The sequence below is a fragment of the Salminus brasiliensis genome, chromosome 24 (assembly GCF_030463535.1).
Source record: "Salminus brasiliensis chromosome 24, fSalBra1.hap2, whole genome shotgun sequence".
Classification (NCBI taxonomy): domain Eukaryota; kingdom Metazoa; phylum Chordata; class Actinopteri; order Characiformes; family Bryconidae; genus Salminus; species Salminus brasiliensis.
Genome location: NC_132901.1, coordinates 4,506,663 through 4,513,649, shown reverse-complemented (window position 1 = coordinate 4,513,649; position 6,987 = coordinate 4,506,663). Strand labels below are relative to the sequence as shown.

At 41.5% G+C, this 6,987-nt stretch overlaps 1 non-coding gene across 1 annotated transcript; it reads right to left on the bottom strand.

The window, feature by feature from the left end:
- Positions 1-313: 313 nt before the first annotated feature.
- LOC140547277 (U6 spliceosomal RNA) lies at positions 314-416 on the bottom strand. The gene has a single exon (XR_011978455.1). It is a non-coding gene; the product is annotated as a U6 spliceosomal RNA (small nuclear RNA).
- Positions 417-6,987: the final 6,571 nt, after the last annotated feature.

Sequence of the window (6,987 nt, the reverse complement as noted above, 5' to 3'; positions counted from 1 at the left end):
CTTTGAAGCCAGACTGGTGGGGGTCCTGAAGATTGTTCAGAGTGAGAAAGAGAGACAGTTGGTTGTAGACGGAACGTTCGAGAATCTTTGAGAGGAAAGAGAGAAGAGAGATAGGTCTGTAGTTGCCGATGGGCACGACTCTGGCAGACTTGAAGGCCGATGGAACCTGACCTGATGACAAAGAGCTGTTTATGATAGAGGAGATGAAGGGGAGGAGGTTTGGAGCGATTGTTTGGAACAGAGGGGATGGAATAGGGTCTAGTGGACAGGTGGTAGGATTTTTGGAGGTGAGAAGATGTAGGAGGTCATCTGTGGAAAGATTGGACGCTTCACGATTTTGCGTGTCATCCTTGCGCAGGGGCCATGCTAATCTTCTCTGTATCGTTCCAATTTTAGTATATGTGCTGCCGTAGCAAGGGATGAAATCAAAAAATCCTTTCAGCACAAATTAAAGACTGGTTATAAATGGTGAATCATATAAAACACTGCATTTTACTCTTACAACCATTGCTTTTAGCAACAGTGGAGTGTTACTGGGAAAAACACAGTAACTGCAAAAAAGGAGGATCTGAGCTCTCATAGAAAAAGAGAAACATATAGAGTGATGCAGCTTTCTTGTCACAGTTTGATAAGCAGTGTGTAAGTGTCTCTCTGGGCTGGGTTCAGTAGGTTATTCCAGTCTGTGGACTGTGTAGAACTCAGAGTTTCACATTAAAATTAAGAAAAGAAAAAGAAGGCGTATCTGTTCTGCTCAATAAGAGGTGAAGAAATTCAGCACCCCGGACAGCTCCAGCAAGGTGACCCTGGTGGAGTCTGGGATACATCCTCAATAAGCAATAAATCAAAACATTTACTGATCAACAGCTGATTTGGAGACTCTGTGACCTCTGTATAAAATCAAACACTGTCTTTATTCTCTATTGGAGCAGGACTAAATGTGTGTGAGGCAGTTCTCCTGCTGAAAATTACACTTCTGTAAAGACTCTGTGCTTTAAAGACTCTATGAGGACTAACAGACTGTAAGAAACATGCACAGCTTGATGCTGGTGTGTTCTACAGTAATGTGTGTGAACTCAGTATCTTTGGATGCAGGAACTCAGAAATACAGCCGTTGGTTGGATCTGATGTTAAGCTGCTGATTGGCTCCCTCTTGTGGATCATTATGAGGTGACTCCCCAACTCAGGCTGTTTAAAATGCTAACTGGTTCTTCCTCAGAGGATTCTAAAATACTGACCAATCACTGATCAGACTCATGTGTTGTGTAATACTGTGGTGTTTGTTGTTCACTGACTGAGACATGAGGACGCTACAAGCTGGAGCTGAGAGCTGAGAGACAGTCAGGAATGATGGAGTTCATAGAATGACTCTTCAGTTCAGTTAGATAAAGAAATACTTGTAGTTCAGTAATATCATATTTCAATATTTTACAGGCTGACCAACATTGATCATAACCTCCTAAAAGTGTAAAAGTAAATCCACAATTCTCACTAGTTTATAATCCACTATTACCAAACAATAACTGTCATTTCACATTCCATAACTCTACACGCAGATCTGTTTTCAGAAAGATTGATCAATGATATTTTTATATGGGCGGAGGTTTGTCAACATGAAAAACTTAAATACATACAAATACATACAACATAAATTAATTGGCTGTAAAATAACAACTACAGTGTTTTTTTTAAAAAAAAGACAAATGTGATGAATCTCGATCAGCATTTTATTATAAACCATTTTTATAAATTACCATAAACCTCCATTCATTCTGTAACAGCAGTAACAGAAGCAATTCTTTAAAAACGAACACCCTAAAGTTCCCAAAACATCTGAATCAGAAAGGGAGAAACACACAGTGAGTTTTATCATCATAAGATTAAGACAAGAGCAGACCTTCTTCATAGCTTCTTCTAGCAGCTGACTGAATCCTGCTCAGGTTAACACTCATATTCACAGCAAGCTTTACAAAAGAACCAGATTCACATCACTTTCAGAACAAACTGCTCCCACCAAATTCAACCCAGTTCAATCCTGATTCTGAACACTGATTTGACTCTTTTTTTTTTTTTTATCAAATATTTCCAAATATTTAGAAAGAGATTTGAATCCTTTGAACAGTTATTCAAACTATTCAATACCTGATTCAATTCTGAGACCTTGGTAAAAGTTATCTGAGCTAGTCATATCACTACATAATCTCTAATTGGCCACTTTCCAGGAATTATTCTCCAGGAATTATAACTCCTTCTTGTGTCAGATCAGAGGAAGACAGTTTAACCACTGAATTTAAGTTTTGTGTCTAATTGGAGGTTTTTCTTCAGGAATGTATTTCTGTGTGGCAGAAACTAAGCTGAGGCTCCACATTCACACTTACAGGCTTGATCTTGATCTCCTAATATCAGTGTTTTACTGACTTACTTCAAGAATCACTCTATTCATGTAGACTATTTGACCATGTCCAGGTCCAGAACTGCCTCCACCTTATTCTCCACAAGAAGAATCTAATCAACCTGCTCAAACCAGCCAGCAGGGATTCACCTCATAATCATAGAGGAAAGATTAATAACAGGAGATTTGAGACTTAATATTTTTCTGGCTAATTTTGTTATCTTTATAAAAACTATATTATATATCTATAATATATTTCATTTGAAAATAAGTTTAATTGATAATAAAACCTGATAACAAAAATTCTATAAATCTAAGGTAACTGAAAGTGATCTGATAACATTTACAGACTTTTACAGAATTTCTCACTTCTCTCTCATACACACACACACACACACACTCACACACACCAACACACTCATCCCCTCATTAATATCCTCTTTTCACAGATCCAAACAAACTGGTAATAACAGGTAAAATCAGCCCAGTTCTTTACAGGATCAGACATATAGCTAGTTAGGACACAGTGTTCCTTTGATCCATTGGGTTCTCCAGTTCCCCAGAATCTGTGAGAGAATCAGAGGATCAGTGTGTTTATCAGAGCAGTGAGGAGTGAGAGTCAGCATCAAGATCAGAGTTCAGTTCAGTGCTCTCTTACCCAGTGATCAGTGCTGAGCCGTCCACCCATTTCCAGACCCCCTCTCTTTCACTATCAGTAAGGCCAATCCAAGCCCACCGATCTCCTCTCAGCTTGTGAATAAACTTCTGTTAAAATACAATACCAGCTTAGACATTTCCAGCAACTCACCACACACAAACATACACACTGTGTTTTCTTCACTGTGCTCTTCCCTGTTCTTCTAACTGTTCTTCTAACTGTGCTATTCTCTGTTCATCTAACTGTGCTCTACTGTGCTCAGTTATTTTAACTGTGCTCTTCTTTGTTCTTCTAACTGTTCTTCTAACCACGTTCTTCTCTGTTCTTCTAACCACGTTCTTTTGTGTTCTTCTAACAGTGCTCTACTAGCTCTGTTCTTCTTCAACCAATCAACAACTTGACTGACTTACAGTACATTCTGATTTCTGCACCCCCCCAATCCTATCTCTCTCACCTGTTCCTCTCTGCTGTTGATGATCAGCAGGTCTGCTCCTCTCTCTCTGCAGTCCTCTCTGCTCTTACTCCAGCTGAAATCAATCACTAGAGCTCTTAGTGAACCAGACACTTTATTAGGAACACCTTCTCAGTCATGCAACCCCCAATCTCCCAATCAGCCAATCACATGGCAGCAGCACACATTAAAATCAGACACAGGTTAAGAGGGTCAGTTAGTCTTCACTCCAGAATTTGCTGCCCTCACTCCAGTGCCGAGTTCATAAACAGCAGGAATTCATGGAACCAGCCTGACCTTGAGTCAACAGATCAACCTGATGTTTAGTGTGATGGTGTGTGAAGATCTTTCCTGACTTAAACTGAGACCCCTTGTATTAGAATGATGTTCCTAATAAAGTGGTCAGTGAGTGTAATTAAAAACTGCAGTTAATCACTGACCCAGTTCAGAAAGCCTCCTCTGCAGCCCGTCTCTCTCTGCCTGCAACTGGTCTCTCTCTGCAGTCAGGTTGGTGTTACTGGTGTGTAACTGGTCTCTCTCTGCAGTCAGGTTGGTGTTACTGGTGTGTAACTGGTCTCTCTCTGCAGTCAGGTTGTTGAAGTTGATCCACAGCAGTGTGATAGCAGTCAGCAGGAGAACACACAGCAGCCCCAGACACACTGCAGTCAGTCTGTAGCGTCTGCTTCCTGTAGAGTGACTCTCTATAGAGGAAACAGATACATGAGCTTCAGTCAGAACCAGTATCACTGTTTAAACACAGGTCAACTCTCCCCAGTGACTCTAAGAGATGAACACAGAAGGAGGAGAACACTGGTAGATTGAGACTCTGTGCTATCAGATTTGAGGCCTTTTCCTCTAAATGAGTGTGATTTGAGCCTCAGTTAGCTGGAACACAGTCTGTGATGTGGTGCTTGTAGCCCACACAGCTGGCTACAAATCCAAACTCAGCAAAACCTGCTACCTTTTCTCAATTAGCTAGCTAGTTGAAGAGATCGTAACTGGTTTGTTGGTTAGCTTTTAGCTTAGCACCCAGTCAACCTCTGGATTCATTACATCACACCACAGTCATTCATCTTCTCTGAGCAGATACCCACAGTGTCACTTCCTCTGTTCGAGGCTTCTCTCTTTCCTGGTCAGCTCAGCATTAACTTTTAGCCTTGCTTCCATACTCGACAATAGCCATTCTATATACCCTTTCATTAGTGGGCTGGCTGTATTTCACTTTATTTTGGGGGTAAATATAACTTTCAGGTACTTATCTCTCATTATTCAACTATGCCAAGATAATCATCAGCTCCTCATCTATGACTGATCAAATCCAGCAGTCAGATCATCCAGACTGTCTGTGGTCTGACTTCACATCAAACCACGTCTTTGTTAGAGCTGTATAAAACCCATGCTGATCTCTCAGTAACCAGAGAACAGTTCTATAGTGTGAGTCTGACCTATAGTGGGGTCTCTCTGTTGACCAATCCTACCTGAAACTAAACTGCACCTTTATCAGTATGAGATACCTGTGTTTACTGAGAGCTTCCCAAGAACCTGTGATCTACTGATGTTCTCTACAGTCCAATACAAAGATGCACTGATAGCTGTACTGTAGTAATGCTGCTTGTTCTTTACCACCACTAAAACAGTTCACCTAGTCCAGAAGTGCAGGATTACAGTAGAGCTCCTACAGAATACAGCTCAGTGTTCCAGTATTCTAGTATTTACTGTCTCTAAAAGAAGAGATTTAATAAAGGATTATTAATGATACCTGCTTGTTGTGTCTGTAGCTTCCTCCTCGTGTTGACGGCCTCTATCTCTGTGTTGGGGTCATGTCCTCTAACAGCATCTGCGCTCTCATACATAACCACAGTTATCTCCTCTTCATCTCCTCTGTTCAGCTCCTCAAAGTAGATCACTTCATCATAAACACTGAGAGACATCTCTAATCTCTGAAAGACTGAAACACTGAATTACTGCGTCTCTGTAGGAACACTACAGCACTGCTGCACGGCTCGGCTAGTTTAACTGCATTAGTGGAGTTAATGCAGGAAGTGACCAAGTACCACCAACAGTTTCCTGTGTGTGCTGGAGGTGTGAATGCAGCGTGAGAGTTCTCACGCTCTTTCTTAAAGCTGGTTCTCACCCTCATACACTTTTACCTTTATGAGATATTATAATAAAATCTGAGTTTAGCTTCTTTATGTCTGTTTAGATTTCCATGCACGGTTCTGAATGTCCAGCCCATCTATCATTCCACATTTCTAATGAGTGTTTTACCCCCTGTTTCACACACTGATCAGTAGCAGCAGTTTGATTCTCTCTCATAGATGAACTGAAGATCATCAACTGATCCATTCAGAAAACCAGAGTCCAAAAGATTCACTAAACCGTGCTTTGAAGAACCAGCACTGTTGCTCCTCTTCAGTGATGGAGCTGCAGCTGCTTTCCTCTAGAGGGCAGTAGAGAAGTGTGTCCCACACCTGTGTTTCCTAAACCTAGATCAGCAGTACTAGCCCTGTTCTTATTACACCTGAGGTCAGGCCACTCCAGTTGGTTTTGTTACGCGCACACACACACACACACACACACACACACACACACAAACTCTCTAAACGGTGCTTCGCCCAATATGCTAGCATTAGCTAGCATCCTTTTAAGCCTTGTTTCAATATTCTCCCATTTGGCATCAAACGTCTTTTGCTAGAGGGCTGGGTGTGTGTAAATGTTGGGGGTATGAACACTGATATGATTTAGGGATTTTCACCTGAGACAAGATGAGACAAGATTAGCAATTTGCAGTTAAGTTCCTTGCTAATGGGCACTGAATGTTGATGGAGGTGAACGCCATGTTCCATCATTCCTTACACCTTCACTTCCTGCAGATCAGGGGGCTGAACCAACAACCTTCAGGTTTCAGGCCTGCTTCTCTAACTTTAAGGCCAAAGCTTCCCCCATTAATGTTACCATTAACATTAGCTGTCTGGGTTCAATCTGCATTAGTCAGTGGCCCAATATTTTGCCATTTCCACTGGGTGGCCAATTTATTAGATACCCCCCAAAAAAAAAAAAAAAAAAAAAAAAACTTTACACTCCAACAAGTGAGACATCAGGTCCATGTTGTCCAGTGTACCCAAGATCACTCCCAGGCGCAGTGATTATGGTGTCTTCTTTATCCTTATTAACATCTTCATTCAGCTCTCAGTGTGAATCAACAGGGTTAATCGTCCCCCTACCAACCCCTGCTGTCTAGAAATGGGGGTGGAGTTCAACTGGAAACTACTGTGTGTGAGTGGTTGTGTGTGTGTGTGTGTGTGTGTGTGTGTGCGTGTGTGTGTGTGTGTGTGTGTGTGTGAGTGAGTGAGCATGACACCACACAGCTGTGCCTTAAACCTACACAGCCTAAGCCCAGTCATGTTCTGTGGGTTTCAGCTTCCTGTCAATGTGGTTTTTCACAAAGCTCACAGCAAACAACAATGAGCATCTGAAACACACACACAC